Consider the following 24,808-nt stretch of genomic DNA (forward strand, 5'->3'; position numbering starts at 1 on the left):
GGGTCTAAGTGGAAGGTTTGGAGTCTGAGCTTGTTTGGAGGGACAATCAGAGAGAAGGAAGAACAATATATTCAAAGACACGGAACTGATGAAACTGTGACTATTTCATGGAAAAACAAGCAGCCTGATTTGACTGGCCTGAAGGACAGAAAGAAGCAAGCTAGAAATATATTAGAATAGAACTAAGAGAAATGCTGAACTGGCATTAATTTGACCTTCATGAAGCAGGGAATGAAACCAACTCAAGGGTTATGTGCAGAGAGGTTTGCGATAAAAATAATATTCCCAAAGGAAGATCTTGGTGGAGCTAAGCTCTGCAGGGAAAACCTGAAGTCAGGATGTCAGCAGAGAGAAGCCAAAGTCAGTGTCCTCACACTTGATGGACATCCAGTCCAAATGAAGGGCTTGCAAAGCCCACAGAGTGTCAACTCTTGTCCCCAGATAATTTTTAGTAAGTAGATCTGGGGTGGGACCTGAGAATCTGCACGTCTCATCCTATTGCTGGTGATGTTAATGGTACTGTGTATGCAACACACTTTGAGGAGTTCTGCACACAGTAACCTGGGCATGAAACAGTGGGGTACAGTGAAAGGGATGCATTTGGAACTCAGGCCTCAGAGCTTCACATTGCTTTAGAGGTGTGGATATGGGAGAGTCCCATCACTGCCCTAGCTCAGTGTTCTCATCAGAAAATGGAAATACAATAACAGTATCCAAGAACCTGATATGGTAAATGCTTTTTAGTTGTATTGAATCTGAAAATGAAGAGAATTTTAATAATGCAAAAAAAAAAAAACAGAGGAAGGGGTGTATTTACTAGCAGAGGAAAGTTTTGTTGTTGTTGTTGCTGTTTGGTTTTTAGTTTTGCATGTTTGTTAAAGCAAATGCCCTCTTTTAACACAAGATAGATAAGTGAAGTGCATCCAAGTATATTTGCAAGTTAATGCCACATTTAAGTCCTAAGTGAAAATTAGGTCATTGAAAACAGCTAATACTTTCATAAATAATGACAAAATTCTCTAGATGATTATAAAGAATGGTTCTCAAATATTATAAATATATTGGTGAAAAGACCATGCATTGTGTGTTTAAAGCATTCTTAGTTTTTTGTAAGGATGAGCTATTTGAATCCAAGTGTGTGTCTTAGGTTTCTGAGGAAAGTGACATTTTCCATTAATAATTCTACTATGAAGGCTTGGCTGTCTATCTTGTTTCTGTTTCCCTTGACCTTATTGGAAAAAGAGAGAAAGAATTCACCATTTTAATAGTTTTTATGTACTTAATAAACACCCTTCATGTGCCAGGTCCTTTTCTATGGTCATTGAAGAATACTCCCCATGGTGTTAGGTGGTATTCTCATCCTTATGTGGCAGATGGGGAAACTGATGCACTGCTATTAAGCAAGAATATAAGGCCATTAAGCAAGAATATAAAGCATGTTAAAATCAGAGGTAAGATGTGAACCCTTCCTATCCAGCTCTAAAATCAGCACCATTCTATACCAGGCTGCAGTCCTTGTACTATTGAGATCTTCAAAGTAGGAACTCGCACTTCATAGGTCCCTTTGGTGGAATATTAAAAACTCAGAAGTTGGAAGACAGGAGTATAGGAAGGTGACATAAATTATTGAAGAAAATCCTGAAAGATCAGGAGAAGAAAAGACTATATGAAAATAGAATAAAATAAATCCTGTAAGTGGAGAGCCACTGTTCCTCTCTATATAGTTACTCTGGAATGGAAACCCCATAAGCATTGGAAATTTTTGCTTGCAACTATTTGACCCCACTGATTTACACCAAGTACATAAACACAGTCCCTGGAAAACAACATGTGTTCAAGAATTATTTGTTGAATAAATAAATGCAGAATGTAAGAACACTATCCAAATATAACTGGGTTCCCGATTTTGTTCAAAGAAAGTTGTATGTACAAATTCGTATGTATTTTTCAAATTCATAGAGTTAATCCACATTTAAAAAATAGGCAGGCAAGGAATGATAGATTGCAGGCTGTATTTGACAAGTAGAATTTGACCCTTGGGCAGCTTATTTGGGATCCTTAATCCTATAGTAAAAAACCATTAACTATATGGGAGTAGTGACACTTAGAATGGTAGTGTGCTTATTCAGGTAGTCTTACAGAATCTGACTTGGCATTTAACAAAAATTCTGGATACAATTTAAAAACCTATACAGATTGAGTGATTGGGTAGAACAAAATTCATAAGTTGAGTTGCTTCATTTCCAGGTAGTAATCCTGGTTATTATAGAGCTCTGCTTTACTTTAATTTGTTTGGTGTGGAAAAAGCCTTCCATGCCTTTGATTATATAAAGTCGTTTTGAATACACATCTAAGAAGTACTAATATGGCTTGAGTTGTATCATCTACTTGTTAATATCAAATTACAGTATCAAGGGACAGAAGCCAATTTCTACCTGAAACACCAAGTCCTAGAAGCAAAATAAGAATGTTTGGTGTAATTTATCACTCCAGTCCAACCAGCAGGAGAGAACATTGCCTTGACTATTTTTCTAGGTCATGTATTTTGACAATGTCCACATCCTTGAACTTGAGAGTTATACAGGAACAAAAGAAAAAAATACACCCTAGAAGCTATGGTTCTGTCCCTTATAAATGTAATATGAGTTGACTAATATGCTAAATTTAGCATGAAGCAGGCAAAAAAAAAAAAAAAAACACTTGACATTACATGAATGCTTAGGAGAGTAGAAAGAAAAGATTTCTCTATCTTAGTTGTATTTGTAACCTGAGAAGAAATGTTTGCAATATAAATAAGAGAGACAAATCATGCCAAAGCCTTGAAGTTCTGTCAAGGAGAAGCCTGCACAAAACTTTTCCAGGTGTCTGAAGGTGAATCTTTTTTAGCTGAGCAAACTCCTTGTTTGACCTAATGATTTCACATCATTGCTAAGGGCTTGGTTCCTAGATACCAAACTTCCTCTAGGTGCTTTATTGGGTTTGGCTCCTGATGACCTCTTCTAGCAGAAAAGCTTCCAACATCCTAGAAGCCTCATCATCATCACTCACTTTGAGATGAGATTTTTTTAAGAGTCCAGCAGAAAGAGAAGAATTTATTCCCCCAACTATTCCTCAGTGTAGCCTGAATGAAAAACTCAAGCAATCCAAGAAAATGAGTAAAGAGAAATGAATGTCATGAGCAAGAATTATAAGGAACATGTTATCTAATGTATGATTACTTGAAATCCACATTTGAGGTCTTGAAATAAGAATGCTCAGGTTCTATTCCAGGCTTTAATCACTACTCCCAGCTGGTTAATTACATCACTTATATATAGGTTTCTTGTAAAATCAGGATAATAATTGTATTTACTTCCATGGTTATTATAAGCATTGAATGAAATGATGCAAGCCAAGTAACTATCACAGTTTGTCCACTCATTCAAGTTTATAAATCAATGTTATTACATAACCACTTGATGAAATAGATCAAAAAATCCTGAAGATTTAAAACAAAATATGGCAGAGAATCCAGACTCATTAACCTGGGCTACTACATTCAATCTGTCCAGATTAAACTCCCTATAGCTTCATGAGTCATCATCCACATAAATTAGGATTTAAATAATGTCCCTTGGAGAGTACATTATAGTTGCCCACCATTCATTCAGATTAAGAGTGCAGAAAAGTACTTGTATCATTGAGTTACAGAGAGAACATTACCTATGAGTGTAGGTATAATTGAGGGTGTTGGGGTGACAAAGAAAATATGGATCTTAATACTTTATCTAGAATCAACAGCTGCATTAAACTTTTAATGTGGCTTCTTCCTGAAAGATAAATTATTGTTTTGATTTTATGCTTAGAGAATATTTTGTTATTTGGGGAAAAGAAGGTAGGGGAGAAAAAGAAGTGAAGTGGGCATTGTCTTCTAAGGGTGTTGTGAAGGCTGGATCCCTGGGAAAGAGCTTGGTTCATGATAAGTGCTAAGTATTACCCATAAACATTAGGATCAGCATGATTTTGTCCTATTCCAAATGTTGTTAAAGAAAAGAAATTAGATTGTGATTTTAGTATCAAAACTCAATAGAGTGCTCTTTTGAGTTTAACAAAAATGAATATATTTTCATCTAAATAAAAATTGTATTGCTTGCTCCTCTTCTTTCTGTTTATTATGTTTCTAATAATTAAAATATTACTGATTTGAGAAAAATTTTAAGTACCTATATGTCATACTAAGCTCTAAGTATGTGATGACAGATAAAGCATTCCTACCCTTAAGATCCTCTATGAGATGAATCAGTTTATATAACTATATTTTCTGAGCCATCAACACCATTCTAAACAAAAGGTGCAGTGTTTCCACATAGAAATATCCTTCTCCCTAAAACAAATAAAACAAACAACAAACAAAAACCAAAAGCCTTCTGACACATGTATGAAAGTAGATTATGCATATTTGCACTTTAGTTGTTTATTATAGAAACATATATCTCACATCTCCCTAATGTTCTCTGATTGGAATTATAAGAACATAAAATCTGTAGACTCTAAGTAACACCCTCATACTTCAACTTTCACTTCAGTCTGCCTTACCTGTTATAGAGAGTAGGTTTTTCCTAAAAGATCATTCAATCAAAACCCTCATTTTAAGAAATGCTTTTAGAAGGATAGATTTTTATGAAATTGAATGCAGTTATTCTTTAATACAGCAGAGTTGTATAAGTCTTTTCTTAGCACTGTGGTTTTGTTCTAAAGTAGAAGGAACCAACCAACTCAATTTATCGGGCATGTATGGCAGCCTATTCTGTGCAAAATTCTGCATTGTTAAGAGAATTGCCTTTCTCTCTTGGGGAATCATGAACTCATGGACATAAAGAAAAATATACCTAGAGTTACTAAGGAAGTTAGGTGGGAGAAGAGAGGAATGACCATGGTTCAATCACCTGGGTAATTAAAAAATTTAATATACATATTTTCACTTAGGTAAATATTAGAGGGTATCTCCTGTTTCTCCCTGTGCCATATGCTTTTTCTAAAATAGATTTTATTCCTTATATATTTAATCAAAAGCATAAGAAAGAAGACAAATATCTTGAAAATACTCGTGTAGCTGCCTAATCTGATAGGATTAGTAACCTTCCTATGGTTTAGGTATAAATTGTCTCCCCAAAGCTCATGTGTAAAACAATCAAGAAAATTTAGAAGTGAAATACTGGGTTCTGAGAGCCTTAACCTAATCAATGAATTATCCCCTGATAGGAATTACCTGGGTGGTAACTCTAGGTAGGGTAGGTTGGCTGGAGGAAGTGTGTCACTGAGATCATGTCTTAGAGTTTATAGTTTGTCTCTGATAAGCAGAGCTCTCTCTGCTTCCTGATATCCATATTCTGAGTTGCTTTTCTCACTATGTCCTTCTGCCATGATGTTCTGTCTTACCTTGGGCTCAGAGTTATAATCAGCCCTCTGAGGAATAAGACCTCTCTTACTAGGATCCAAGATAAACTTTTTCCTCCTCTACTTGTTTTTGTAAGTTCTTCTGGTTACAGCCACAAAAAAGCTGGCTAAAGCCATTCTCATAGAATAGAATCTGTGGAGCTTGCTCTCTCCCTTTCTCTCCACCATGGGAGGACCTAAGACAGCCCTCGCCAGGACTGACCGACCATTCAAGCCAGATTGCCTTGTGCTTCTCAGAGAGAGGTCCCCAAAGAAAGGCCTTGCGTCTTGGTTTTCTTCAGGGAGTAGTGTCACCAGGGAGTGGTGTAACCAGCTGCCCAACAGTTGTCTTTAAGAACTCTTGGTCAACATTAAAGAATTTTTATACAAACAATTAACTCTAGCCTTGAAAAAGACAAGAAAGAAAGAAAGAAAAAAAAAAAAAAAAAAGACAGCCCTTACCAGAAACTGAATCAGTAGGCATCTTGGTCTTGGACTTTTCAATCTCCAGAGCTTTGAGAAAACAAATGTGTATTGTTTGTACCACATGGTCAATGACATTTTTAAATAGTGACACCATTGCAAAAATACAAGAGTAGAGAAGTATGGAAATTGACTCCCATATAAACATTTAAAATAGTAACATACATTGTGCCATTAAACTGAAAAATATCCAGATACGTATCCTGGTTCTCATAACTAAAGTTGTGTAAATTTTGGCAATTTATGAAACGATCAGAGCATCAGTTTTGTTTTTTTCACCTGTGCAAATGCAAGTATTATCTCTTTTCTCTAGAGTTGTTTGGGAGAACTAAAGGAAAGTTGTGTTTAGTGCACCTAGCACAGTACATGGTCCAAATTGGTATTAAGTAGGTAATCACAGCAGTGTACCTAAACTAAATTCTGTTCCATTGCTTTGTGATTTTTCTTGGAATTGCTAGCCTAAGAAAAGTTGTAGGAACCGTCTTGTTTATCTTAAATACTATTTCCCAGAAATGATAATGCCCGGGCAGGGGTATTACTTTAATCTTTTGATCTCTTTCCTATTCAACTACAAGTTTAAAAATGGCTCCTTTAATTTTGAGCTGAAATCTTCTAGAAACAGTGATATCCACCTATCCTATATCACAGGACAAAAGTAATGTAACTTCATGTATTTTCTCTTCCAGGAAAATATGTGAGATGGTTGATATTTCCTGCAACGTGCAAAGGAGGAAACTAAGGCTAGGAGTAGTTAGGGGGCATTCTCAAGGTCACAGAGCTGGCAAATGCTCTTGTAGGGATGAAGGTTAGAGCCTCCCTGAAGGTGAGGCACCCACGTCTCCTGGAGCACTACACTCTGCATCGTAACACTCAAAGATTGTTTTGAAAATAGTTGGAGAAGCAGGGAAATGTTTTCATGAATGGGACCACTGCTGCCCCGCACATTTCAAAGGTGGATGCTCTGCTCTGTGGTTTCCTCCCTTTCATTCGACAGGCCCTTGTGAAACAACCACAGCTTAGCCCCAGGAACTTGGCGGAGACTGCATTCTTAGAAAGCTGGCATGGATGTCTTCTCCCTGTCCCACACTACAGTAATTACAAATGAGGGTTACTTCATGTGGCTGCTCCTACTCTATAATTTTGTTTTCAGTTTCCAAGATCAGTAAATTTGAGGTACAATTACTGGGTTGGACTGCAAACCTAGAGTTATTTTTGCTGTAACTTCTTGGAGGTTAGAAGTAAATTTTAAATGCTCATTGTTGCCGTAGATCAGTTTCAGAATTTGCTAGTCTAACTTTTAATCTTCCATCTCTCCTAGTGTATTTCTGGAGGCTTTTATAGCTAATATCATCTCTCTTTCTCTCTCTCTTTCTCTCTTCCTCTTTCTATCCTATTTTTAAATCTCTTAAGTCTAGCTGAATTTAATTGTATATAGCCTTCACCTATGCTTGCAAAAAAACATATTAAAATTATCTTAAAATAAATTTTAAAAACTGTGCCAGCAGTTACTGAAATATACATGTTAAGGTGGAAAATTTTAAAAGTATGAGAATTATCCATAAAGACAGAAGGGATCTATAGGAAGGAAAATAAAATTATACAATCTGGATTTGAGAACCAAACTTTGAAAATTGAAGCTGTGTGACATTCAACATCTATCAAATGTACTTGTAAAATTAGACCTTGAGCTCCTTTTACTTAATGAGCTCTAATCAATACCTCCATGGAATTGGCTTTGCCACACAAAATGCCAAGCCTGCAGCCACTCTCAAGGCCTCTGAGGATGGGATGGTGACTGGCTTATCTTATCCCACAACCTTAAGGTCTGGGCTACTCAGGAAAGATGCTAAATAAATGTTTGAGTGAAAGCCAATTTGGTTGTACAGATCAGAATCATATTCATGAAATGCTTGGAACTTAGTGGTACATTGGTTCGGAATCCACAGTGGTAGGCAACAGAAAAACTAGCTACATACATTTTAGAATGTGAAAGAATGCAGTGCTTTAAGTCCATAGGCACTGTTGGTCTCAGGTAAACAATGGTTCAGACAAGCCAGAGCAGCCCCATGATCTACCTTTCACATTGTAGCCCCATTCATCTTTCTTCATTCATTGTGGAAATATGGCTGCCAGAAGCAATTGGGGGTGTCTATTTTCACCTTCAAAATCAGTAATACAGAACATGTCTGCCTCTCTGATGATTCAAACAAAAGTATTGGGATTGAGATTTGCTGGTGTAAATTTGGCCATGGATCCATCTCTCTCTATCTTTGTGGAAAAAATGTTGTAATCCCCTGCTCTAGTTCTAGAGTTAGATGGTGGCATCAACTTCCTCTACAGCTAATGAGATAATGGCATGACCTCTAAAGCAAAAATCAGGGTGCAGTTACTGCTGAAAGGGGAATACCTGTTGGAGGAGAAATGTAATAAATGTCTAAATACGTGCCAGGTGTATGTGGAGAGCTATAAGTCTTGAAAGATGTGGAGATCAGCTAACCCAGATGTTGTCAAAGATGACTTTAAAGAAGGGCCATATTTGTTTCTGGAATATAGGTCTTCACCATATAGTAAGGTACAAGTTATTTGGTAAGACCTTTGAAAAGGCTTGGAAAATATAAAAAAGGAAGCAAAAAATAACATATACATCCTAGATATGATTACTAATATTATTTGACATATATGTAAGTATTTTAAAATGCATGCTTATATATCCAAGTAAAATATGTACATGTTGGGCTGGGGTTGTAGCTCAGTGGTAGAGTGCTTGCCTAGCATGTGTTTCGATTCTCAGCATTGCATATAAATAAATGCATAAAATAAAGATTCATCAACATCTAAAAAAATTTTTTTTAAATATGTACATGTTTATATTATATAATTAGTATCATAATTAATATTGTGATATAATATTTGTTTATACTATATCATTACTATATATACATATATATAGTGCTCCTTTTTATTTCATATATATGCATTTTACTGAATTGTTGATATTTCTAAAATTATTCATTTTATATATCAATTTCAAAATTTTGTGTATGAAAGGACACCACTATTGGATTGAAAAGGCCACCAACATACAAAATGGGTGAAAATATCTGCAAAACACATATCTGATAGTGGGTTAGTATTCATCACATATAAAGAATACTTGCAACTCAACAACAAAAAGGCTAACAATCCACAATGAGAAATAACTTTATTCCCACTAGATCACCATAATTGAAACAACAGAAAATACCATGTATTGATTAGGATGAGGAGAAATTTTAAACTTCATGCATTGTTGGTAGGAATGCAAGGTCTTCATCTGCTGTGGAATTAGTTTGGTTCTTTAGAAATCTTCAACATAGAATTACCATATGACCAAGATTAGTACCCTGAGATATATACTCAAAAGAACTGAAAATTTTTATTCAAACAAATACTTGCAATACATTAATGTTCATATTAGTCATTTTTAAAACAGCAAAACGTGAGAACAATTCAATGTCTATCAACTGATGAATGAATATGCAAAATGTGATATACCCATACCCTGAAATATTATTCTAACCATAAGAAAGGAATGAAGCACTGGTATAAGTTATAAATTGAATAAACCTTGGAAACATTATGATGAATGAAAGATGGACAGAGAAGGTCACCTAATATATGAATTCATATATTTGAAATGTCTAGAAGAGACAAATACATGGAAGTAGGAACAAGATGAATGGTCTCCAGTGGCTGGGAAAGAGGAGGAGAATAGGAAGTGACTATTTAATGGGTACAAGTTTACTTTGGGGTGATAAAAATATTTTGAGACTATAAAAAGTGATGATTGCAATTATTGTGAATGTATTAAATTTCACTAATGAACAACATCTTAAAGTGATTAATTCTATATTTCATAAATGTTATTCAATAAAAAAATGAAAGGACTCAAGCAAAAAGAATACTACATAAGGTGTTAGTAAAAGGGATCTATTTACAAACTAAAATGGCTCCACACTTTAACTTGGGGAAGAAGGAAGGAGGTGGCAAGTGAGAAAATAGCCCAATCTTACTCCTATAGAATCAAGTACCAGCTTATGGGGTGAGCCCCTGGCCCACAGCCAATGCATATCTCAAACCGAGGTAGAATCATTTTGGATTATTGAATTACATACTCTACAGGGCTAACGAAATAAAAAGGAGGAGAGATGCAGGGGGGAAATTAGGACATTTTCACAGAGCACTAAATAGATTAGTGGGAGGAGATAGAATTTCAAGAGAGAGAATGAATCCTAAAATTAGGCAAAGTGGTTAAACAGATACTTGAAAACAGGGAGAAGTTTAGGCGTGATAGTTTATAGAAAGAAAACTTTTCAAAGATTTATTGGCCAAGATTATTATGATTTGAGATAAGACAACAGACTATTCTGTCAAAATTACTCAAGAGATTTATGAGGAAACACCTCAATTTTTAAAAATAGAAAAGGAAGAAATTGTACTCTTGATTTTCTTCTCTTTGCCAGCCACGATGCTAGATGATATATATATATATATATATATATATATATATATATATATTTGAGAATATTAAACAATACTATACTCATCTGGTGTTTTCTGAGGAATAGGATTTAATTCCTCTGAGCTTCAATCTCCTCACCTAAAAAGAGGGATGATAAAGTTTATGTCACAGAAGTGTTGAGAATTTTGAATGAGATAACATGCTAAACACTTGTCCTAGTATGCATACACAAAAAAATGATGCCCATTGATCACCTCAATTTCTTCACAAATGTAGATATAGCATGATCAATAATTCTCAATAATACACAATGGGATTCCTTTGGAGGGCTTAAATGTCTCTAGTACTTGGGGCCCACGACTAGAGATCTGTTAGGAGCAGGGTAAGTTTCAAGACCCTCCCAGTGGATTCCAATATGCATGAAAAATAAGATTCAGAAGCTCTAGACTAGAAGTTTAACGAGAGATTTCTTCTCTCAAGCAGTTTATATGGGGAATTGTAAAATATAACGATTAAAATATTGCTTAATAAAATGTTATGGAATAGTTAAGTTATTCAGAGCCAAAAATGGCTTGGTTAAGCTTGATTGTGCATCTCTGTAACTACCAGTGCACCATAACCAATAAGAAAGTTGACAGAAGCTCAATGATGGATGTGCCCCCTATCTGCCACAGAAGGCCAGAGTCTCCATCTTGGGGTTTCATTATTTTATTCTCTATCTTGGGGTTTCATTATTTACCCATCTGAGCAGCAATATGATGGCATGCATGCTATGTGGAAGAAGATGCAGAGGAAATATTACCTAATAAGTTAACCAAGAGCAGAATTGCATTCAAGTGAAATGGAGAATGGAGTTGGCGTAACCAATGAATTAACTTGAACCCTGAGAGGGTGTCTCCTGAAGTCTGGCATATGTCATAGCCTTGACTCACCACCAATGAGTCTCCTTCTTCGAGATTGCTCCTTCACTGAGGATCCTGTGTGAGTGGTGAAAAAGGAAGGCCAATCATCCTCCATCCCCCAATATTATCTTCCAAAAAATGTAGAAAATTCTGGCAAATAAAGAGATGGTAGAATCCATTGTTAAGCCCCCTCAGAGTCAAGAGTAGTGAAGCTCAATAAAACCTGTGTATTATTCTCATCTTCTTTCCTGTTCATATAGTCCTACTTCCTTATTTATGCCTCAGTTTCCTCAACTATAACACACAGGGTGGAGTATATGGCCCTGTGGGTTTCCACTTGCTTTTAAAATATGAGAGGCAAGTATACGAAAGCAACTTTGGCTCCTTGCAGAGAAGAACCACTGAATATATGAAATCCTTACAAAGTCATGGTTTATGAGGAATCCTTATCACGTGTCTTCTCAGGTCAGTGCCCTCATCCCTCGACTTATGTAGATTCCTCTGTAAAGCCATCTGGGCATTGTGGAACTATAGCCCAGGTGGAAATTCTGGTTCTCTCACTGACTAGCAGTGGGACTTGTAGTAATTTACTAGATTTCTCTGAGGGTGATAGAGGCATTCTAACATCCCCTAGTCTTTTAGAGGCAAAAGGAAGCTGCGTGAGAGAAGATATATTGAATGCCTTGCCCAGTGATGGTAACACAGAGCTGATTGGTGCTGCAGATCCTGTATTTCTCATGTTCTTAAAACCTTATCTGTATACATGTGTGCTTCTAGTTGAACAGTTTGCACCTTGGTACACTTGTTATCTACAGCATAATACTGTCTCCTTCTTTGAAGTATTTCTTTCCTATGCCTAGTAAAAAGCTTAACATACAATGAAAGTATATTAATATTGGTCAGAAGTGACAATGTGCAGAGAACAAGATCTAGGCAGAGTTGTGTAGGAGTTCTGCTCTGCACCCATTGCATGGCATTGAGGAGTCATTTAACTATCTCTGGCTTCCGGAATATTAATGTTACAAATAGGAGTGGAAAGCATTTTAAGGAGCTGTACCAATGAAGAGTGGAGCTTGTTACATAGCTAGACATACAGAAGTACAAATTATTATTGCAGTTTATAAAGATTCCCTTAAAAGATGAAACTCCAAGTCTTTCCTTCCTACAAAGTCTTTAAAACTTTTCTGCAGCACTGGGAGTTTTTTCACTTACCGCTAGCACATCCTCAAGGTGATTTGAGAAAGGCATCTTGCAGACTGGGAGGCGGAGAAGTCTGTTTTGCCCCATCAGCCCTGTGAGCTGAGACTACACCCACGCACACACACATGCACACGCCTTCAAGAAAATAAATGAGTGAGCATGAGGCACACATGTGTCTATGCAGACACCTTTACAGTGACCCCAGATCCTTGGAGCCTCCAAGCCTATTCCAAAAGGAGGAGGAGATGGGCTGTCAAGGCTTCCAGCAGGTGCTGCAGAGGCTCCCACACCCTTTGCATCCCAAGCCCTCACTTCCCTTCCATTTATTTCTGTGGCACTGACGGCATGTGCAGTGAGCCATGTTGTGGCAGAGATACCCCAGAGAAAGAGGAAACCCGTTGAGCTATTTTTCACCATTACATACTTCGCTTCCTAATAAATGAGATCCAGAGCATGCAAACAGCCAGTCTTGTAGATCATCATCTTAGGGAAAAATCACAGACCTAACACAGTACAAAGTAAAAAACAAATGAACCCAGAGGAGAGTTATTCCAGTGCAATTTGATGCCATAACTCTCTTCCCATAGCATGGCATAGAAAAGTATCAGGACTCTAATAGCAGTGGCAAAAAATGAAGTAAACTAAGTGCTAAGTCTTTCTCTGCCCAATTGTGGCTCCTTTTCATCATGAGAAGGATATTTATGTAAAAAATAGAGAAGAACTCAGTTGAGACCAAAGTCACAATTCAGCAAATTCAACCCCCTGTTATCCCCAATTAGTGAATGGTACAAATTATGAGGGTCTTAACAGCTTTTTCTGCCAAGCAGTGTCTCAGACTGTATTTCGGGACTATAATGGCACTGGGGCAGGTGGATGCACGGTCTGCCAGTCTCCAGGAGCCCAGGATGCTCAGCTTTCTGCACCCTCTTCCAAGGCTCTCCGTTTCTTGTGGTCCTCCTGTGGAAAAGCTCCACATTTGGATGCAACCCCGACTGTTGGGGTCACCAGCACTGCTCACCGTGTCAACTAAGGGAATCAGCAGACAGTAATACAATCTCCCCACATCCGCCAGGGAATATAATATTTCACACAGAAAATAACAAAATACTCCCACGGCCCCGGGGCAATATCCTGAAGTTGTTTGAGGTGAAAGAAAATAACCGTCTTTTGGGCAAAAGAACTTAGACCCTTTAGCAGTAAACTTCTGTTTCCTTTTGTCTTACGCCATCTGAATATTTATTCAGGCCCACTCCAGGTGGGTAAAGGGATAGCTTTCTCATACCAGCTCATCTTCGGTTGATCTTAAAGCCATCTTAGATGATAAATTAGGTCATTCTTGACAAAAATCCTGGGATTTCCTAGGGCATTTTAGAACTTACACTGGTGGATCTATAAGACTGGATAAATCATGAGGTTCTTTCCCCTCATGTATGGCTTTTTGTGAGGGCAAAGGGAAGAGAGCAAGGCATTTGTTGATGTCTCTGTGTCACTTTTCTGAGAACTCTGTGTTGCAGAAAAGGAAAAATGGAAAAAATTACTCTTCTAAAATGGAGAAGTTCCCTCCACCTCAACATGAAGTCTACAGGTCCACAGTTCCCTTCTGTGGGTGATGGTCTGTCCTTGCTAATGAGCAGGCATCATCTACCCTTTTATTCCACATACATGCTGGAGGGAGAAGTAAGTTGAGGTCCTTAAATCATATTAGAATGAAGGGACCTCCACATCTCTTTCCTCTGCAGCTGAAAAGGCCCGGGGAAATTGAGATTGTAGAGAGAGTGAAAGGGAAGCACAGACAAGCCCTGGTAATGTTTACCACGACACCATTTCCCTCTAGTGTCCTTTTGATATTGGTGGTGAGAAGCTGTTGTGTAGGAGTTCTGCTCTGCACCCATTGCATGGCTTTGAGGAGTCACTTAACTATAAAGAAGGAAATTCGAAGAATTATAAAAACTGGGGTCAAGTCTTTATGATGTCAAAGAAGTCTTTAAACTTTTCTGGGTTCACTAGTATACATAAAAATGGGGAAATGATATTTACTCTCTGTAGGTCTTTGGGTTTGTCAGGAGGAATATTTGAGCAGAGACTGTTTTGCTGCTCCTGGGCTCAGAGCAGCATGATATATCTGACACTTGCCTTGGTTTCCCCCCGGGTCACATGACTTCTGGCCAATAGAACATAAGTGGAAGCACTGGGCCACAAGAGCCTCCCCAGACTGGGGAGAAGTGGTGTGGACCCAGTAGCCTAGATGGGCAGGCCAGTGCCTAATTGGGAAGCCGGAAAACCACCCACCTTCAAATGTACCCTGAAGTGTGAACACAGAGAACCAGTCACTGCTGAGGTGGTCCACAGACCAGAGGCCCTGGTGCCAATCTCACTGTCCTGGTCCTTGTGCACCTGTGTAGAAATAAAGCAACCTTAAACAAGACTAAAGACTTTAGTCTTCTCCTCTAGAGAGATAAAGCTCAAATAAAATTTACAGGGTAAATTTTATTTATAAAAATATAAACAAACAAGCCAAAAAACCTCCCATGAGTGACTGTCCATAATAGTGTTTCCATAAATACTGGTCAAATGCTGAGGTTTCCAAAGCACAAACAGATGGAAATAGAAGCAAAGGTCAGTAGTCCAGGTCTTTGACTTTGCTGACAAAAGTGGTGTGCCAACTAAGCCTGCATTGGATGTCTCTGAGAATAAAATTAATGTGTTTTTGTATGTTAAATCACTGAAGTTTTAGGGTTTGTTACAGCAGCTAAAAATATGGAACTAGAAATATTACACCAATAGTATACAGATTTAAGATTTTTATCAGCTTGGTTTTAGGAAGTGTCAGGAGAAGACAACAGCGTTATATAAAATGATGTACTATCAGCTGATAGTTACTACTCATGCAATGTGTTCTTCCTGGCCATCTTAAAGTAGATGTCTTTCTTTGTTTGTTTGCCATGTTTACAACTAAAGAAACTGAACTTTCCAGAAATTAGGTCACTTGCCTAAAATCATACAACTTCTCATGGCTGAATGCTCTCCTTTTTTTTTTTTTTTTTCCAAATCTTCTTTCAAATTCTATTGTGGCATTGAACATTTTAAATCTTTCTCTAGAGAAAGGACTAGTTCTTCCTCCATCTCAGAAGAGAAGCAAGTTGTATTTATAGGGAATGCTGTTGTTTATTCTAACAGTCCTTAAAATTCTGATGTGAGGGATGACATTCTTTGAAGTCATTCTCCACTTCGGAGCAGCTATTTTTCACTCCAAACTATGCAGTTCAGGTAATGGAGTTCATTGCATCAAAATTAACCCAGGACAGCTGAAGACTTGGGTATATTAAGAGGCTTCCTCCCTCTGTTTTTCTCAAAATTTAAAAGTACACTTGCCCAAACAGTGTGATATGAACTGCTCTTTAAATATTTTTACCAGGTGAGGAATTGCTAGCATATTCCATTTTGTCGGTAATGATTTTACATTTGTCACTCTTAGCAGGTAGAACGTCCATGGACTTATGTACCATTTTCACATTCATTTTGGATACTATTTGGGGTATTATTTTCATTCAAGGGCAGATGTTGGAACTGAGCAGATTATTTATTTCATACACTTTGAAACTATTTGGAGCTGTAATGGATGTTAGCCTTGACCTGGGACATTTCAGATACAAAGCCTTCTCAATCAAAACTCTGTTCTTTATATCACTAAACAGTAAGAATATTTGACCATTTTCCTGTGGTTCAAAGACCCACTTCCCATCCCTCTGTCCACAGGTAGTTGTGGATGCCTTCCTTAGTCTTGAGAATTCTGGTTTGGTTAAACTTTCTGCTGTTCAGATAAAAAACAGCTGCAATTTTCTGCTTGAATTTCTCTGTGACTAAATCCATTGATCATCCTTTCTCTCTGTGAGTGAGAAGTGTGTTTTCTCCTTAATAACTCCTATCCTTCTCCCTGGGTTTTGTTTTATTTTTTTTTCTCCCTTCGCTTGTTTGTGTTGTGTTGGTCAGTCCAACGCACAATTCCTCTGAGAGACAGAGAGAGCGCAAAATTGAAGTTATTTTATGCTTGGGCTCCTTCGGTCCCAATTTTCAAATCTTCATGTCAATTTTCACACATCAGTGTCATGTGGTGAATGTTATGGAAATTTCAGTGGGGTCCTTGGGAGGCAATTTATACACGAATCCCTCCCCCCACCCACCACCCTGCTGCAATTCCTGTCTTTTCTAAGAATAAGTGGATCTATAATTAATGTGGATTTTAAAATATAGCGGCATTCAGCATTCTCATAGCAGGTTTTCCATGCCATGTCTTCTTTGCAGTATAAACACAAAAGCATAAATGCTTGCTAGCACTCTCTTCTAATAAATGGGCTTGTGTAAAAGGAATAAAAATTACAGTTTGTTGGCGGTAAAGAGCAACTAATTACTCAGGAAGAAGCATGTTTTTATTTTTCAAAACTGCACTGAAAATGGTTTATCATGCAATAAATTTGCTAATCACCAGTTAGGAAACACAGTGCCATCTCCACCTACCCACAGCGGCTTCCTTTGAAAGTTGGTATGTTACAGTTTGGATAGGAAATTATATCCTTTTGAAAATGAACATGACAGAAGACGTTCATTGAATAGCTTACAACTCCTCAGCAGTCAGAATTCCAACTGCATAAACAAGAGTGTGCTTAATGGTGCCCAAGATGACAACCCCTGACCTGGGCTTTGCTTGGTGAGCTGACCCTACTGACCCCTTCTCATGAAGATAATTATTCACATCCTTTTGCCCATCCCCTTTTTACAGTGAATGTGTAAGGTTTTTAAATGTAGAATATAAAGCCAGTGTCTATTTTTTTTCTGTCTTCCCAAATTCCCTTTTCCCAAGACTTTTGCCATCTACACATGTTGATTTCAAATAGATTTGAGTTGATTTTTTTTTTCAGAAAGAACCCGGAGAATCACTTTCTGACCCCAAAATTGCAGGAGTGAGGTGAAACTCTGTATAGGAAAGGCACATCTAGCCCTTCTTTGCTGCTGGCAGCCCTCTTGGTTCCCAGGTGTCTGGCAGCCTCCTTCCCATTGTTCTCAGACAGGGTCTTCTCATCATCCTCATTCCTGATGTTGTATTCACCTACCTCCAGCCGTTATTCTCTATTATACTCTCCTAGTTTCTTCTTAGACTTCTTAACATAAAATATATCTCATTTATTTGTGTGCTGTTGATCTGTGATATGGTTCTACGTTAGAAGCTAGGTTCTATGAGAAGAAGAAAATCTTACCATTTTGATGACCTCTGCATCATCACCAGCACCTGCAGGGCCATCTGGCACCAACTAGTTTTCCGTAAGTATCCAGTGAATCAACAGTGAATGAATGAATGAATGAATGTTTTGGTTTTTCATCCCTACCACACAAAACAAACCATCCATAGACTCCAACTTAGCTCTTCTCCCACCTGTCAAACTTTTGAATATCCTCCTAAAGCCCACGTATTAAAGGATTGGTCCCAAACCTATCTGATAGGAGATGGTGGAAGCTATAGGAGGTGAGGACTAGTGGGAGGGAGGAAGTTAGGTCATTGGAGATATGCTCTTGAGGGGGATGCTGTGACTCTGGCCCCTTCCTTTTTCCCTCTTTACTTCCTGGATGCCATGGTGAGCTGCTCTCTCTCTACCCAGTTCCACCATAATGTGCTGACTTGCTACAGGCCCAAAGTCATAGGACCAAAGGAACATGAAAAGAAACCCCTGAAGCTATGAACCAAAATAAATCTTGGCTCCTATTAAATTGTTTGCTTCAGATATTTTTCACAAAAACAGAAAACTGACTAATGAAAATATGGGTTTCTGGAGGTAACAGCTTTTGGTGTGAGAGCCAGGAGGAGGCATTGGCTTAAGTTTTCCCTTTGGCCAAAAGCAGCAGTAACTTCTTTGTTGTCAATAGCTGGTGCTGTGGTGCACACCTGTATTCTCAGTGGCTTGCAAAGCTGAGGCAGGGAGATAGCAAATTTGAAACGAGGCTGGGTAATTTAGCAAGACCCTTGCAACTTGTTGACACTGTCTCAAAATGAAGACAACAACAACAACAACAACAAAAAAAAAAAACAAAGAAGAAGTGAATCTATAATTAATGTGGATTTTAAAATATAGCAGCATTCAGTATTCTCATAGCAGGTTTTCCATGCCATGTCTTCTTTGCAGTATAAACACAAAAGCATAAATTCTTGCTAGCACTCTCTTCCAATAAATGCACTTGTGTAAAGGGCCTGCCTGCTGGAGATGTAACTCAGGGTAAAGCACCCTTAGATTTAATCTCTAGTACCAAAAATATTTTTTTCATCATCATCTCTTTCCTTTATTTAGAAAGTATATACCATGTGGGACATCTTCAATTGGGTCTATTGCAGAAGAACCAACCCCGGTTTCCGATGTGCCTGTTTTGAGGATTTCCAAGAAGATGCTGGCTGGTACACTGGAGACCCGGACAAGATCTTTCTTTATCAGCTGTACAGCTTGGAGCAATACACTCAATGCTCAAAATAATTTACCTCTGTGTGTATTATTGGTTTTGACAAATGTATGGTTCTCAGTGGTCTTTAGTGAAAACTAGCCTTTATGATTCTTACCTAGCCTCCTTAGCTCAACTTATTGGAATGATGTAGAAATAGTAGAGCTCCATTTTTACCATCTTAACATGACTTGAAAAAAACAATTCATTTTGGGGATCACTTTTAAAGAAAGTTCTGAAGTTTCTTTCCCTCAGGACCTATCTGGGTCTTCAATAGTTTTTTTTATATTAGTTTAATATTAATTTTGTACACTAAAGATGATCTTTACATTTTGAAAAAGTATTTCACATGAACCTCTTGTCTATGAAGAGTGTGTGGTGTTCCCTAAAAATATACTACAATAAGAGACACGTGTTTTTCTGGAATATTGGGGTGGAGCCCTGCTTTATAGAATGGAGTCTGCAGACATTGCTCTGGGTAGCTTTTTACACAAACTATAATGGCTATTCTGTATACAGCAAATGAAATTACACTGTATTTTATTTTGTTCTTTTTAACTAAATTTGTCATTAGCATTATCAGGCTTTAGGTCATTTAACTCTTTGTTTCACCAAGTCACCATGAAAAGTTTCTCAGTGGCAAAAGAAGTAGAACAGTGACAGAGTCATGTCTCAGACTCATAGCAGGCATATTCATCCAGCTGAAATTCCTCTGGAACACTTCTCTTTCCTGTTCCCAGGTGTACCCAGTACCATATTCATTAGTCCCTTGATTGAAACCTGGTTAGAATGTGACAGTCTTCTGATTTTGTGGAATCAAAGAGGTTGTCTACCTTTCACAGGAAACATTCTTTATGAAGTCTATTTTCAAATTTAAGATTCCAGGGGAATGAATTTGCTCAACGTCTGTCATTTAGAGGCATTTAAGCAGCATTACATTATGTCAAGTTTCATCTTCTCTTTGCTTCCATTTTGATTCTCCTCCTACAAAATTATTGCTTTGAAAACAAGGAGCTGGCCTTTTCCTTCTTTCTTGTTTCAGTGCAAGAAGATGGAATTTATCTTTACATGAAATTACAACTGTAAGCTCAAAGACCCTAATCCAAGATGTCCCTACCATGATTACCAGATAGCTGCTCACTTGTTTCTTGTGGCAGCTTCTTCATTTGTAAAATGGCATTAATGCTTCTTACTTTCAATATGGGCAACATTAAAATAAATGAACAGATATGTCCCTTAATTTATAGTTGCCTGTATGTATTCTGCCAAATCAGTGAAGGGTTCCATTGGACGACTTACTGGTACCAGTATTTGGTAAAAATAACAGGGCAGGGGATAATATGGGGTTCAAGAGGGGCGGATGCTAGAAGTCTGATTGTATGTCTCCACTGTGCCCCCCAGGGAGGATTTTACACATGCATTAATGTCCCTGTGCCTCAGTTTCCCTATTTATAGAATGAACTTGTCATCATAGTTTTTAACTCTCAAGGTTACTGTAAGGATTGAAGATGTTCTGTGCATTTATTATTACATGGATTAGTAATACTAATTAGAAATGCTGAAATACTCAATAGTACTACCCATTTCCATAATTATTTTGATTGGTAAGTTTTGCCCATTTGTTTTACTAGAGACTTATGAAAGAAATGTAAAAATATGTATGTAACCCCTAGAGCACATGAGTATATGTGCTTTTGTTATTGTTAAACAGAGACCATATATGCATAAATCGAAGCTGGTACTTTGCTTTCACCTAAATTTCTGTTGACTTCATGAAGGAATTCATTAATTCTGCTTCTAATTTTGGAATCTATATGAGCATGTGAACTTTCATGTAACTATACCCTATTTATTTTTCCTTCTTCCTTCGTCCTTTTTTCTCCTTCTCTCCCCACCCCTCTTCTTTTCTTTCTTTCCTATGAGGGTCAATAAATCAGGAAAAACGTAGTAGGTGTCCAAAATAATTTACCTCCATGTGTGTAATTGGTTTAGACAAATGTATGAGAAACATGCCTCTTTATCCACATGGAGAGACCACTACCCAAGTCCTATTTCTTCCCAGCTGGAAGGGCTCACAAACTGCTAGCTTTGCGGGCTCAGCTTGACATCCCACTTCCAGACCAGCTAGTAATCACTGACCATAAATCTAATGAGAGGAAGCCATGGAGTGTGGAGGAAGGGGCCAGTGCACATGGTGAGAAGGAGGAGACAGACTAAGGGAAATAAAGAGAATAATTAGCCTTATTACCTCTGACATTGAAGCACCTGCAAAAGGCACAGGGCCCAATATAGCCTATGGCTCTTTTTCGGATGCAGGTTATCACCCTCCTTGTAGGACTCTAAGTAGCTTCCAGCTACTGAATAAACCCAGGAGTCTGAGGTGTGCCTCTAGGGCTCTGTAGGATTCTGTATATCACAGAGCATCATAGGGCAGGATTTCATTCTAAATCAATCTGCTGGGGAAGTTAAACATCTCCGATCATGTAAAAGGGGTATCTCTATGTTTACTGCCTGAGTGGGCAAGAGTGGCTACGTGTGTAAGAACAGAGAAAGTTTTAGGTGTAGATAGAACTGTAGGTATAAAGGTTTAGCTATAAGTGTAGCATCTAGCCATCTAGGTATCACCTACATTCTGTCAATCATCCATCCATCATGTATTCTCCCATTTCTTTGTGCCACTGTTAAGCTGAGCTCCTTGGTGTCTGCAGTGAAGGACTCAGGTGTAGCTCATCATACCAGCCACCACGCCCACCCATTCAAGCTGGACCCTTGCTGTAATCCTTATCCTGGTGCTTTTCTTCTTTTCTTTCCAGGCAGCTTTGGATCTTTAAAAACAAGAGTGTTTTCTGGGATTTGCTTTTTGCCTGTTCAGTGAATGCTGGTGAAAGGGCTGGCATGACAACCCCTGGAGGCTGAGTCCTGTTGATTAGGGGATGGATTTTGAGCAAGCAGCTGTACTTGCATGCCCCCCTCAGTGACCCTTGCCAGTCTCCCTCACCCATGACCTGGAGGGACTGTCTCCTGGGGAAGCAGGGTCAGGCTGGGTGTCCATCAGACTGTGCTTCTACTAGCTGGGTGATGGAGCATTCTCTGATGTTGACACCCATGCAGGGCAAACTGGATGGAGGCTCCTTTCTTGTTTCACATTGAGCTGTCATCCAAAAAGGCCTGCTGCTTATCCTGGCCTCTACAGTCCTTCCAAGCCACATTGACATTCTCAGCCTGCTGCTCTGGCTGCTGCCATAACTTATGAACTTGGGGCACTTTTGTTCAGACTAACGTCTGGAAAATTTTCTGAAGTAAAATAAAGGTACATGACTATTTTTTTTCCTAATGTATAATTTTCCTAAAGAGTATTCCTGCTATAACATGTATTTCTTTCCCTGCCCCTTGTGCTCATTTTGACGTTAAAATAAAAACATAATAATTAAACATACTAGAATACTTTATATGTTTTGATTGACAGGCACAATGACTGTGTTTACAGAAGCAACTGGGAAAACTTTATTTTATCTTTAGATTATATTCAACTGGCTTAGCCAAGCAGCCCCAAATGTATGCATTTCTACAATGGCAGATTGTCTAGGTAATTCTATTCCAAGAAAAATGGCACCATAGGATATGGACATACCCTTTGCCATTTGAAGCTCAATGTGTTTATGGTCTTTTGTTTAAATATATATTTTTCAAATACTGGTTCTCTTACAGGAATCTTCTGTAACATAAAACACTTTTAAGGTAATGTATTCTAAATTAATCCAGTTAGAAGTCACTCAAGTATTGGAATTCCAAGTTACCTCCATGGTCTATGGGACCACTAGGATTTGTCTAAGAACTCCATGTAATATCGTGAATTTTTTGTTGCAAGGCATTAATATGAAACAACTTCATATTTTTTTAAATACAAAATAACTACAAATAGGGCAAATAGGGATTTAGCATATAATTAACTATATTAGGTAGATTAATTATATGCTTATATACTATGTACAAAATCCTGTCAGATCAGCTAAGAAGTAAAATCTAATAGAATTTTCCTTAGTTCCATAAGGCTCTGCTCAGCAACCTGAGACCAACTGCATTCTTGCCTTCCCTGACCCCTGCATGCTTTCAAGGACAGGGGCCTTTCTTGCCCAGTGGGCCAATGTTGTCCTTATCCCAGTTTCCCCTAAATCAGCCTCCCTACCTTGTAACAGGTGGATCCTGGCTTCTGTACCCCTGTGTTCTCTGTGAATCTTATGGAGTAATTGTGATCTTCATCATCCTCTCGATTTACTCCTCTCTATTGGCTCCAGATCCAATCAGGACCTCTTTCAACTACTGTTCCCATCTTCACAAGAGGATCTCTATCTCATAATTACTTGTTTTTGTACCAACTTATCACAGGTGGCCCAGGCAACTTTACAAGGGTAGCCTACTCATTGCCCAAGGTCTTACTGACAAGCTGGGAAGTGGAAATGTATCTGACTTGAGCTTCCCTGCAATACACCCCACCCTGCTACATATTGTAGGGATTCAGATTTTACAGGATTCACATCAGTTACTTTGATTTATTAATTAAAAATTTTCTGACTTTTGACAACTATACAGAAATACACTTTTTCACATGGACTTGAAATTGATGATTCCATGAAATATATTATACAACTATGATTATCACTGTTTTGCAAATGACAGATGATGAAACTGAAGCAGACAGAAAGAAGTGACTTTTTCTATATCTTGTTGAAAGTTATTGCCTGAGTCTGAGTCAGAGCCCATGAACAAGGGTCTATGTCTTTATTAGGAGTTGAAAAATAATAACAGGACAGCAGATCAGCTTAGCAATATCTGAATATTGTCTGCAGTAAGTAGGAGATATGCCAAAAGCAAATAATTAAATGGCATTTTCTTCATGGAGGTAGTAACAAATAGAACGAATGCACATCCATTGCTGTACTATAAGTTCATACTCTAGTACTGTCTTTATAAGTAAAAAACTATTTTCCTGCAATTTAGGAATTCTTCCAGCAAGTTCCGAGAGTTTAAGAAAGTTGCAAAAGTTCCCACAGATAGTAAGTAGTAAATAGAGCTGAAATTTTCAGTTAGCCTACCTTTTCTTCTGTACTCTAGCTAGAACATACAGAGGTGCATAGTTCTAAGTTTAGTTCAGTAGAACATGTGTGAATTAACCTCACCCACTGTTCTGTCCTAATATTACTATGGCACCTCATTATTCACAATAGGCTATTCCAATATGTGAAAGGGCCATTCATCACAAGGCACACAGGATTAGGGTGTTGGTGTTTAAGTCAGCTACACCCTTTGAAATAACACATCCAAGAATAGGTATCAGCAACCACCTTATGCTATACTTTTAGATTTAATTTGCTATATTTTTAAACTTGTGCATCTTTTAAAAAGTATCAATAGTTATTAATAAGTGAAGAATTCAACATGTTTAAACTGTTACCCAGTCTCTTCTCAAGCTACTGACGTTCCCTTTTTAGAGGAAACCAATGCCACCAGATCCTTGTGGGTTATTCCAGAGATACATGCAAACCTCCACATGTGAATTCTTTGTTGCATGTCAGGGCCAGCTCAGAACCAATGCACAACTAATCTATCTCATTCATTATAGCATGCTTTGCAGGCCACTGTTTCTCTGCACCCTCACTTATTGAACCAGATCCTCTTGGATAGGTATTTAAGTTGTTTCAAATAATTTACTATATCAAACTATGCTGCAGAGAATAGTCTCCACATACTTCTTTTTACACACTTGTCAGCACATATGCTTGATAAATTTCTACAAAGGAAACTTCTGGGTCACACAACCTGTAGATTT

This window comes from Callospermophilus lateralis, chromosome 3 (assembly GCF_048772815.1).
Source record: "Callospermophilus lateralis isolate mCalLat2 chromosome 3, mCalLat2.hap1, whole genome shotgun sequence".
Lineage (NCBI taxonomy): Eukaryota > Metazoa > Chordata > Mammalia > Rodentia > Sciuridae > Callospermophilus > Callospermophilus lateralis.